This window comes from Sinohyriopsis cumingii, chromosome 1 (genome assembly GCF_028554795.1).
Source record: "Sinohyriopsis cumingii isolate HCF-2022 chromosome 1, ASM2855479v2, whole genome shotgun sequence".
NCBI classification, from domain to species: Eukaryota; Metazoa; Mollusca; class Bivalvia; order Unionida; family Unionidae; genus Sinohyriopsis; species Sinohyriopsis cumingii.
This window is the reverse complement of record NC_142961.1, coordinates 142689675-142702967: the sequence shown is the minus strand read 5'-3', so window position 1 is coordinate 142702967 and position 13293 is coordinate 142689675.

Genomic DNA, 13293 nt, shown 5'->3' with positions numbered 1-13293 from the left:
TTAGTTACCTTAGCAGTCTTCATTGTGGCTTTCAAATTAGTTACCTTAGCAGTCTTCATTGTGGCTTTCAAATTAGTTACCTTAGCAGTCTTCATTGTGGCTTTCAAATTAGTTACCTTAGCAGTCTTCATTGTGGCTTTCAAATTAGTTACCTTAGCAGTCTTCATTGTGGCTTTCAAATTAGTTACCTTAGCAGTCTCCATTGTGGCTTTCAAATTAGTTACCTTAGCAGTCTTCATTGTGGCTTTCAAATTAGTTACCTTAGCAGACTTCATTGTGGCTTTCAAATTAGTTACCTCAGCAGTCTTTATTGTGGCTTTCAAATTAGTTACCTTAGCAGTCTTCATTGTGGCTTTCAAATTAGTTACCTCAGCAGTCTTCACTGTAACGTAATGAAAAATGTTGATTAATATATCTCTATGAAATGTACTGTGATCAACATTTTACAATTCACTTACTTTGGTTAGCAGGGCCCTGGGTAGCTGAGTGGTCTAAAGCACTCATCTTTACTGATCACTGACCGCTCACCTGTCTGCATGGGTTCATGTCTCAGGTTCAGCCTATTGGGTATATGACACAGCTGCCAGTAGCTTTTCATGGGTCAGTGGTTCTTACTGGGATTTTCTTGGGTTCTTCTTCCATCAGCTATTCTGGCCACCATGTATAGCCTATTTTATGCTGAGAAATGGTGTTAAACCCAAAGAACAACTTAGGTTAGCTTTTGCATGTAGATTTGTCTGACGATATCCATTGTAAAATCATGAAACTTGGTAAAGGGATTATTCTTTGTGAGAAGTACATTGCCATTACATATGTAGGTAACTGTGACATAATTTAAATGCAGTGGAGTCAGAGGTTTTGGTCTGTGATGGACAACTGAAATTCTACACTGATTGATAATTGCAGACTAGGAAATCTTAGGGGTTATAGGTGTCATTAATTTTTCATTCTTCAAGTAGTCTAGCTATATTGTCCATCAACATCTTTTGATTATAAAGAAATTCTAATGTGATCAAAATGGCACTGTTTTTGAGAGCCATACTTACTTGCTTATAAGACAAGTCCAACTGCAAATTGCACAGACTCAGCTCTGCCATTAAAGAATGTACCAGCAGATCTGGGTCTGTGCAGTTTATTAGTAGTAATCAGTAGAAGATACAGCATCAATCCTGATGTGCAGGTGCGTTATGCTACAGTATGATCTAGATTTTTGTTTGCAGTTTGACTTGACTTATAAGCAAGTATATACAGTAATATATCACAAATAGTTTCCAAACTGAGACAGTGACATCCATATCCCCACTAAGGTCTACCAACAAATGCATATGTATGTTTCATTTCTGCTTATGTCCTTGGCAAAAAGAATGTTGTGGGGTTTCTATGGTGGGTTTTAATGGAACGTTACATACATTATTGGCTATATCATACAAAAAAAATGGGAACCAAGTACCTTTCCCTGAAGACACCGTGGCATTACTGTCCTGGGCAGGCTTCAAATTAACACCATGGGTTACGAGTCTGATGCTCTATGAACTGAGCTATTGTTGCTTCCTGCAAAGGATCATGGACGTGTAAAGCACCACACAAAAAGAGAGATTAAACCAAACCGCACATTTGGGTGGAACTTTTTTCTGTTCTAATTTGGTTTTTCCATCTGCCCCATTCCCTTGGTTTGCACAATAATTTATGCAAATGCAGTCCAGTTTGGTTCGGCATAATTTAGAGTATCATTTTCCATTGTTAAGGTTCCTGGCATGTAACTATGTTCTAAAAGTTAAGTTTCATAATCAAATTAAATAAGTCTATTTTACATGTAGCATGCATATATATATATATATATATATATATATATATATATATATATATATATATATATATATATCAGGGATTGCATTGGGCTTTGCCAATGTCGCAAATTGTGATTTTCTTTCCTTATTGGCAATAAAATATACCATCTGGTGATCTTTTTGGTGATAACATTTCTTGCTGTTAAAAACTGTATATACAGTCATGGGTTTGGAGCTGAGAAATTCAAAGGCACCATGACAGGAAGTCACAAACTTGGACATAAATTTGCACTGGAATGTATTTTTACATAGACAAATCCTTTGTTCATATTGACAAACCACCCTAACATGGCACTGTTATATTATAATCCGCTTATGCTGACGTCTGGTCTTAGTACTCTGTGCTGTCAAAAATATAACCCAAATAGTCATGCCACAATCGACCACCACTAAAATAGGGAACGGGAATAACTACATTCTGCCAGAAAAATGTGTTGTTTTTAAAATTCTTAAAACAAAATATTAAATGATAAGACAACTGGGAGAAAATTTGGAAATAATGCTGTCCTTACATAAAAATCTATAGCATACAAACAATATAGCAATATACAAATAGCACACACAAGACATAGGAGATCCTTAGCATAGATCACATGACTAGACAAGGGAAGGGATTCTGAACTAGATATTGAAACCAAGATTGGATAACAGCTCTTTAGAACACACTAGGGAAAAAAATGCCCCATTGGTATTTAACTAAATTTTTTTATCTAAATTCTTTTTGGAATAATTTAAAATACAACACACCTCAGAAGGATACATCAACACATGAAAATACTTTTATTTTTGTTGGAAACTTGGGTGGGGGCATCTGTCTAGTGCCCCCCCCCCCCACCAAGAAAAATGTACCAGAAAATAGTCTTGCTGAAACTTCAATGTTATCTTTGTCAGCATGTGCCGTTTATTTTTTCTGCATATATCTGCATTATTGTCTGACACTTGCCAAGTTATAATGTGTCAATGAACATGAAGCAGGCCCTACTCCACACCTAGTATGTGCGACGTTTGTTACCATAATGATCAATTTTAGTCAAATAATGTTTGTGGTACTTTACTTGTCCAAGTCATGACAGCGTGTGTTCCCACCCCAGGAATCAAGACAGAGTGAGAAAAAAAGAAAGAAAAACAAGAAAGGTCCATCGCCTAGGTCATGCAATGCAATCTGTTAATAATAGGATACAGCATCTAATATATTTTTGGAACTTGGAGGAAAACATTGATGTGTAACAGTTTTTAAGGGAAGAAAGGAATGTATAATGTAGAACATAGTCTACTTCTGTAGTTTTCCAGTACCCTTACCATCATCATCATCATCATGTTATCAATTTGTATTAGTGCTAATACTAGTAGTTCTGCTACTAGTATTAGTACTGATAATAAGATAAATAATGACAGGTGGAGTTGTTGTAGTATGTGGCAGTAGTATTGTGTGTGTGTCTATCAGAGAGAAAGAGAGAAAGTAAGTCTCTGTCAGTCAGTCAGTCAGTCATTGTATTTTGAAGGTTCTTCCTCACTATGAATTCCTAACCAGTAGCAGCAGCAACGCCTTGGAAATGGAAAAGTAGGATTATGATCGGGATTATTGTGATTATTATTATCACTGTTGCAAATACAAATGATGCTGCTGCTACTACTACTACTGTTGCTATTACTACTGCTACAAATATTACTACATTTGATGACAGTGTTGTCCTTGTGAGTGATATTGCTACCCATCAACCACATCATACTAATAAAGAGTCTTTATATTTGAAAGTAAGATATGGGGATAAAAATGGCTTCACATTCTATTCTTGTTGCAGTAACAACAGCTTCCTCATGCGAGAAGGATTGAAATTTTGGCCAAATAATCACCAATGAAATCACTCCAATAATATCCAATCAAACGATGGCATTAAAATTCCCTTATCCAGCCATAACTATAATTTTGCATCGTCGGGTTCACTTATTTCACTCTGAATACAAACCCACCATTCTGACACTTATTCTTGAGGTCTGTCATGTCACAAACTAAATAAAGTGTGGAAAGTCCACAGGAGGAAGATAGGTAGCTGTTTCAAACTTTTCTACACCTTAAAGGAGTGCTGGGTGCATGCCAATAAAAACCTTGCAATAATTTCATTCATTTTCATTTCATATTTTTCATTTTTGTGGATGCACTAAATTTCCCTTTTGTATTGCATTTGGGAAGTTTAATTTCTTGATAGTGTAGTTTTGTAGCTGTGTAGATTAATTAATTTACATAGCTAATACCCTCAAAATTCTAGGTTAGATTTCTGAAAGGTGATCTAGAAATACCAACATGTGTACTACTCAAATTCCTTTTCAAATTTTATTACCTCTACTGACAGTAAACATGACTCAAGTGGTTCAACCAACTTGAACAGAGTTTAGTGCTTTTTTCAAGACACATTTACAGGGGAGTAGGGCACACCAATAACTTTTAGCATACCATCCTCCAGGATGTCAGCTAATTGACTTTGGGGATGCACCACAATGTCCGAGAGAATCTGAGATCCTAATGACTTTGAAAACTCAGGGGGTGGACATAAATGGAATAGATGGGCTACAAAATGGAGGTTTCAATAAATATATCATTTACCCCAACGACTTTGAAACCCCAATTTTAGATACCAGGAATTGGAGGTTAAATGCTTGAAAGCAAGGATTGTAACTGCAACCCTCAATAGTCAGAGAGGTAGAAGCCAAATAGACATTTTTGTCTCTGGGCTCCCTCTAGAAATAGATGGCAGCAATACTTTCAAAATTGAAAATAAACTGAAGACAGTTAAAGCAAGCAAAATTGCTATGGTATGGGGCTTTCAAAACGTCAAATTAGGAGTTAGAATCATCACAGTCCTGAAAGAGGGAAAGAAAATCCCTGCCTACTTCTACAAATGTGACCAAGAACACCATAAATGACAATCACAATATCCTGACCCCAAGTGCCGACTGTGACAAAACTGAGGGAAAAAATTCATAATGGGGAAATTTCCTCAGCCCGAACAAGACGGGGAAGACACAAACTACAATTAATGATGAGGAAGAGGAGAACATACTGGAAAAGAAACCATATTATCTCCTTCAAAATGAGTTGAGGGAAGAGAGGAGCGCCTCGGGGGGGGGGGGGGTCCCTCAGTAGAAGATGGCCCGGTGGACCTTGCAGCCCCTGACATTAGTCCTACATGTAAAACATAGCACATTTTGATTTTGCTGAGGTGCTATTTTGCTGACGCCCACAACATAAATATCAGCGTCGGGTCTTACAGGTAGGACTACCCTTGACATCTACACTGGTGCCCAAATTGGGAAATAAAATGAGGAAGAAAGCTTTATCGATCTCTAGCCCCTCCTGTGGAGATGAATTCTCAACATCTGGGGAGAACCAAATCCCCCAAATTGCAATCAAGCCAGAGAAAACGTCAGCTCTGAGCGTTAAAAGAAAAAGAACGGAGGAAGCCCCGTACAAAAACAAAATAACATAGTGGAAACGGACAGAATCACGGACACGGACACGGAAGACTATGAGACTGATAATGAAATGGACCATGTAAATGAAATAGACAGCGAAATAGAAATTGACTCAGAAACGGAAAATACTCGAGATGAAAATCTAATCATACAATATCCACCATAGGGCCAGTGCCCCCCCCCCCCCCGTTAAAAACATACCATACTAAATACAACTAATAAACTACAAATAATAATAATAATAATAATAATAATAATAATAATAGATTTAGCCAGATAGATGTCAAGAGATGCTGCAAGCTGGCTAGATAAGGAGAATAGAAGAATTAAACTTCCGTGAATACAAATGGAATTGATAAAGAAAATGTAAACCAACTAATATAAGAAAACGAGTATGATATAATTTTTATACATGAAACCCATAGCAATATTACCAAGGAACGCCAAAGCACGATAGAAAATAAATGTAGTGATAATAAATAATTAATTACAAGACGATACGGGGTGGGGGTGGGGGTTTGCAGTCATAAATGTTAAAAAAAATAGGAAGAATATAACGTGGGAAAGAAATGAAGAAGGAGCCTTTTTTAGAGGTAGGATGATACATATAACAATAATAAAAGGCCACTTTATAAACGTGTACCTCCCAGCCACCAGGAATAAAAAACAGAAGTTCATAGAAAAATTGTATAAATATCTAAATAATTATTCCATGGATAATCTAATTATAGGAGGATATTTTTTGGGTGGGAGAGAATATTGATATAACGGTGGAAATTAACACTAAACGATACACTTTTAAAACAAGAAATGGAAAATTTAATATATAAACACAAATTAGTAGACGTTTATCGGAGGCTAAATCTATTAAGGAAAGGATATACATATGAATATAAGGATTAACAAGCTAGTAGACTTGATAAATTCGATGTTACAAACTATGAGAAAAATCTATATAAATATGCAGAAATATCGACGTTTAAAATCTCCGATCATAGCTTAATAAAATTAGATATATGTATTAAAAAGGAGTAAATGGGGAAAAGATAAGTGGAAATTGAACAACAGGAATTTGGAAGAAAAAGAATTCGTGGAAATGACAAGAAAAGATACAATAAAATTTAGTGTAGAAAATAGAAACGTAATTAATGAATGGGACAGTTTTAAAAATAAAATTAAAGAAAACGCGATTGGCTCTTCGAAAAGAAGAATGGAACTACAAAACATGGGGGGGAAATGCTTTAAAAATACAACTAGACAAGAATAACACAGAAGAAAGAATAAAAGAGATGAAGAAAAGGCTTAGAGAAATAGAGGAAGAGGAAAGTAAGGGGAAACACATTAGAGCAGGAAACCTTGCACAGCTATAAAAGAAGGCGGAAGGCTTGTACAAAAGGTAGGATAAAAGAAAAGGATGGGAAATTTTGTTTTAGATAAATTAAGGGATAAGACTAATGAATTAACCGAGAAAAAATAAATTATGGAGTACATCTTAAAATATTATAAAGAACTGTAGAACCCAACAAATTGACATAAATGTTATAAATAATTATCTAGATGAGATACAATGTAAGGTGATATCAAAGAAAACTGATTACCTTTGAATCATTGATCATTCTATATACATACTAAGCAAATAAATAAAAAAGTCTGTCTCCGTCAATGTTTTACAATTTTTTGATTTTGCCGCAGTAATGACAAACGGGCATTTGTTTGGTCATTCAAAGAGCGCCATTAGCGGCGCCTTCTGTAACACATGAACCTTCATCAAATGAAGCCGGAGACCTATGATCACAGAAAGTCGGCAACAAACTTCAATTAAAGCATTGTTTCATTTTCATAGTGATTGGAACATATTTACTGTGTCGTGAACGTTTCCAGTTTGCAGTACACCAACATTCATGCTTATTATCGCTATCAATTTATGTTTAAAACCCCAAATAAAGTTCGATTATTTTCAAACAATAGATATCTGGCCGTCGAGTTATATGAAGGTGGGACATCTCGCAAGAATGTTAAGGGGACGTCCATTAATTATGTCAACAAGTTTTAGGCAATTTTTACCCCCCCCCCCCCGGTCAACAACTGTCAAACTTTCAGTGACCCCCCTAATATCAAAGTGTACAATATTTGTAAGACATTAAGGTTACTGCATCTGGTTGAAGAAGTTGTATGCTTGTGTAGGCTACATAATTTATTTTATGTATTATGTTAAAGATGACTGTATAATAGTCAAGCTCTCAAGTTTCCTAGGCTCAGTTATCCATCCTTGGAGGGATAGCTCATGGACTTCAATATACATAGCATCTATACATATAACATAGATGCTGTTTAATAGAAGTCCATGGATAGCTATAATATTTAGATGTCTATGGCTCAGTGCAGTCTTTGAATTTAGTAACAGCTTCCCTTAAAAATCTGTCTACAGTATACAATCTACAATGAATAAAAACAAAATATGATGATGCAAGACTATGACTTCCTTGGCAAGAGCTCAACCGGTTTAGGGTTAAACTGGTGGGCAGTTGACGGGCGAGCGAGTGTGTGCCATACCAACGCACCGACTAATTTCCTATATTTTGATTTATTAAATTTATTGTAAAAAATAACATTGTTGACGTCAATTTATCTTGAACTCCCCCTCCCCCATGTCAACAATTGTCAAACTTCTTCAAACCCCCTCCCCCTATTTTGTTGACATAATCAATGGACGGCCCCTAAAACTTTTTAATTTCTTCACATGTTTTCATTTCCTTATGAATAGCCTCATCCCTTTGGAAGCCTCGACATCATGGTTGTCGTCTCAGGCTGACTAAAATCTAGGTCAGTTTCAGTATATGTACATTTAGCAACTATACAGCCACGTGCTACTAGGATAATAAATATCATAGTGAATTATTTCGGGAAACGTGTTTGTTGACAGTGGGATATTGGTCAAACGAGGACTACCGTTTTGTAAGCATACGTTTTAGTTGTGTAACGAGATTTGACTAATACATGAATTTCTAACATGATCGAATACTCGATTTCGGGTTTTTTGATATGCATGTATATAATTTAACACGTTGTGGAGTGTACTACACAAACGCAAGATGTCAATATACAAGTGTATTTCAGACTAGTTGTCTTCATTGAATCAAAATTTCAATTTTTCCGCTGCGTAAATCTCAGTCACTGACGACAGGTGATCTCTTAAAAATGTCATGTGTTTGCGATATTTAAATTTATTTTTTGCCTGTCTAAAGGCCCGCTTATGTCAACAGTATTACCTTTTCGCGAGGATGTTGAGATAAATGGATAGTACTTTATTATGAAAATGGCGACCCTTGTTAGACAATTGGCGATTTGTTTGGCGACAACTTTTTTAAAGCCAGCGCCATCCATGTATGTATGTCTCTCTCTCTCTCTCTCTCTCTCTCTCTCTCTCTCTCTATATATATATATATATATATATATATATATATATATATATATATATATATATATATATATATATATATGCAGTTTCATTTTTCTCCCATTTATTTCTTTATTTTCCTTTCTTACTTTTTTCTTTTACTTTTATCTTCAGAATTGTCTTGCAGTCATGGAGACATTGCAAAGCCATATAGATTATTGAGATCCAAATCAATGGGTGAGAGAATATCAAAATAAGATTGTATTACATCAAGAGATTTTGAAGAGTTCTTACATTTGAGTGCTTATGGCAGCGATCAAGTTAGTAATTTTGGAATGGAATGTGCTTCATATGCATATTTTTGTAAAAACAAGTTTTAGGATATTTTAGTATCGGTTAAAAAAAAATTTTTCAAGCTAAAATTTTAAGACACATTTCTACTATATTTTCACAGAAGGTGCATCTCAGGATGGATATGTCTTGTAAAGAATGTATGATGTAGTGACCTACTTTCCGGGATTAATCAAAACTGATTAAAAAGTGTATCCATCCATCTCCAGGTTATGACTCATATTATTACAGATACCGATGTAAAATTCTGTGTGCATCGTTGGATAAATGTATATCACACTTTGAAACTGGGTGACTGTGACCTATTTTCAGAATTTATTATAAGGTTGCAGTACATTTTTAGCCATTTTCATTAAGCTTACACTGAGGATTTAGCTTAGAATGTATGTGTTTTCTGGGTCACTGGTCAGCTTTCTAGTGTTATGAAAGTGTTACCAAAACTGAAACAATGTGACATATTTTACAGGATAAAATAAAAGTTGGTTACAATTATTTATAGACTCTACAAAAATACTTTTTTGCATTTGCTGTGAAACTTGCACTGAAGGTTTATCTTATGATAAATCCACATCATGCATCAAAACTGTGTCACTGTGGCCTCTTTGTCAGGAATTTATACATTAATTACAAAACATTGTGCTCTAATTTCAACACCTTTTAACATTTGTTTTGCCACAAAACATGCATTGTAGAGTCATCTTTATATTTAGCTACCAGAACTAAAAACTGGGTTGCAGTGACCTATTTTCAATGATTCACTGAACAGTGCGAAAGACACCGACTACCTTTCAGTACCTGCTTACTAGCAACTCTATGTATGTATGTATGTATGTATGTATGTATGTATGTATGTATTTACGTGCGTGCTTATTTACGTGCGTGCTTATTTATTGTAATATTTTGCCTTCTGGTAGAACTTCACGCACAGGTCAATTTCCTTGGTAGATAAATATTCAGGCTGATTGGGTAAATTTCAGTATCTTGGCTTTGGGAAACATTTGAACCATTGTTACTCTACAAGATAAAAGGTCAATATGCTACTGGAAGTTTCTCGGTAAGAGAGAAAAGTGCTAAAAAGGACAACATAATTGCAAAATCAGACCTCATATATTTCAACAGGAGGCCAAAATAAACACCATGAGATCTTGCTCTTGGCTTATATTAGTCAACAATACAATACCAACTGGCTAAGTCAATACAATACCAACTGACTAAGTCAATACAATACCAACTGGCTAAGTCAGTTAGGTTAGAAAGCATTTTTTTCTTTCTTCACAAGGTCACTATGCAAGCTAAACTGATGCTAGGAAGGTCTAAACAAAAAAGTTAAGTCGTGATAGAAGATTGGTAAAGCATATCATATTGAATATTCTTAAATTGATTTTAGTTCCATTGTCATAGACCAGAAGAGTTTATGGGATGGTCTGTTGTCCATCATCCGTCTGTCTGTCTGTATAATTTATTGATTCTACATTGAAAATTGTCCTGTAATTGTTAATAACGTGATATAGTTTATACCTTGTACTTTATTATTTTTTTATATTTTATACACCTAGACCGTCGGCCTTGCTGACTGGGAGCTCAGAGCTATTTAACATTTTAATTGTCTGTCCTTCTCTGGGGTTAGTAACAATTGCATGGGGGGGGGGGCACATGACATTTATATTTTAGAGCGTACTTATGAAATCATTCTATTATTCCGGAAATTTTCGTTAATTTTCTACTTAAATTGTATATGGTCAAAGAGCTCGAGAATGTTTTGGTAGCAAACCTTAGACACATGTATCTATTATCTTAAAACACAGACAATTAGGTAAGTATTTTCAAATTTCCGATCATTGGTAGGAGTAAATGCTTGAAGTTTTGACATGTCTGAAGCCAAAGTCAGACCTATTGAACCCGAAGAAGAGACTTACATTTGTATGATGATAACCGTGATCCAAACTTTTGAAGACCATTGTACTACTACTACTACTACTACTACTAATAATAATAATAATAATAACAATACTTATAACATGTGGACTTAGTACATCATCTAATCTTTAGAAGCTCTAAGCGCTTGACAGTATTAGATAACACATCCAAATATATACAAGGGCAAGTTTACAAAAACAAACACCATGAAATTACAAAACAAACACATGCCGACAATAATTAAGGAAGTAATCATCATTTAACCTTTATGTTCATATAGTTGAAATAGGTAAGTTTTAACAACACTCTTTAATGAGATCACAGTGTCCTTGTGTCTAAGATATATGGGCAATTCGTTACACTTAGCTGGACCCTGGTACGCAACAGAATATTGTCCGTATAACTTTGTTTTAAATAGTGTGAACATCAGAATGTGTGTTTCGAAAGAAGAGCGTAAGTTTCAAGATGGGGCATACACTTGGGTGAGGTGAAATAGGTATATTGGACTGAGCAGCTCAACGAAATGTGCCAATGTGAACAGAGTTTTTTTTTTTTTTTAATTCTGGATCTTATGGGTAGCAAATGAAAGTTATAGAGCAAGATAGGTGTGCTCGGTTCTTTGTGCTCTAAGCAGTGCCGGATTAAACCCAGTGGAGGCCCTTAGGCAGTCGACATCTTGGCCCCCCACACCCATGCAAATGATCTCCTATTACGTTTTTTCAATATTATTTTGATCCCTTTTCGCGGGGCACCTAGGCCGGTGCCTACTCTGCCTATTTGGTAATCCGGCACTGACTCTAAAGATGATCCGATCAACCGTATTTTAAACTTTTTTGAAATTTCTGTAGTAGATCATGAGTTAAGCCAGATAGAAGTGAATGACAATAGTCAAGTCTTCAAAGTACGAAGGAATACTCTACTGTTTTAGTGACACCATTTGAAAGAAAATCAGCTCCAAATATGCAGCCTTGATTATATTTTCATTACATACTGGTGTAATGAAGTGTACTATCAAGAGTGACAGCTATGTTTCGTACCGTGTAAAGTTAATGCTGGTATTGCTGACACTTACTGTTTATGGTTAATGATGTGAATGAGAAAGTGTTTACGTGGTGATCAGGGTGGCTTCAGTTTAATCATCATTCTTTTGCAGTTTGTTACATGTCATCCGTGACTTCACATTGGAAACATCTAAGGTTTGCTACCAAAACATTCTCGAGCTCTTTGACCATATACAATTTAAGTAGAAAATTAATGAAAATTTCCGGAATAATAGAATGATTTCATAAGTACGCTCTAAAATATAAATGTCATGTGCCCCCCCCCCCCATGCAATTGTTACTAACCCCAGAGAAGGACAGACAATTAAAATGTTAAATAGTTCTGAGCTCCCAGTCAGCAAGGCCGACGGTCTAAGTGTATAAAATATAAATAAATAATAAAGTACAAGGTATAAACTATATCACATTATTAACAATTACAGGACAATTTTTCAATGCATTTTCTTGCAATCAATACAAGACCTATTCAAACTGCCAGTTATTTCATCACGCGAAATTAAAGGTGAGTGTTTCCTTCCTGTGTCCCTTCTCTGTTACTCATCTGTAACAAACGCCTTGTATTCCTTTGTCGGTACTTCCGGTACTCTTGTTTCCGTTCTTCCGGCCCTCCCTGTCGGTACTTCCAGTATCCTTGTTTCCTTTCTCCCGGCCCTGCGCCTTCGCACTACTGCCTATTCTCGCGGCCGTCCACGTCTTCTCCTGGCGTCCTATTCCACACGGAAAGCTTCTTCAGAAGTCTTTGATCCATATCTCGTCCAAGTTCCTAGACCTCCTTTCCAGCTATTTTACGAAAGCCTTGTTTGCTCTCGGAGTGCACTCTAGTCCCCCAACTTCTCTATGACCTACTCTTCCTACATCCAAACGTGCACTGATTCGTTCACAATGAATGTAGCAGAATAATGTCTGGCTGATTGAAAAACCCGCCCCAAAACGTGACTATCTTAATTCTGAGTGGATACCAGTGGTCTCTTTGAAAACTGTCTGGGGTAATATCACTGATACGTTATAATGTCGGATTCCAGTCTCTAAGCCTAAGCCGACCAGTGACATCACTGGTTGATAGCAAAACAAACAGTATCTCACCCCGTGGCAAGGTTCTCTTTGAAGTAACCGCGAATTTGACCACAACGTAACGGCTAAGGTATGGACAGGTAGTTTCTTTGTTTAAAAATCGGTCTAAAGTCGTAACATTACATAACACGTATTGACATTACCCAAAGTACTTTGAATTACGAATTCGATCCGAAGA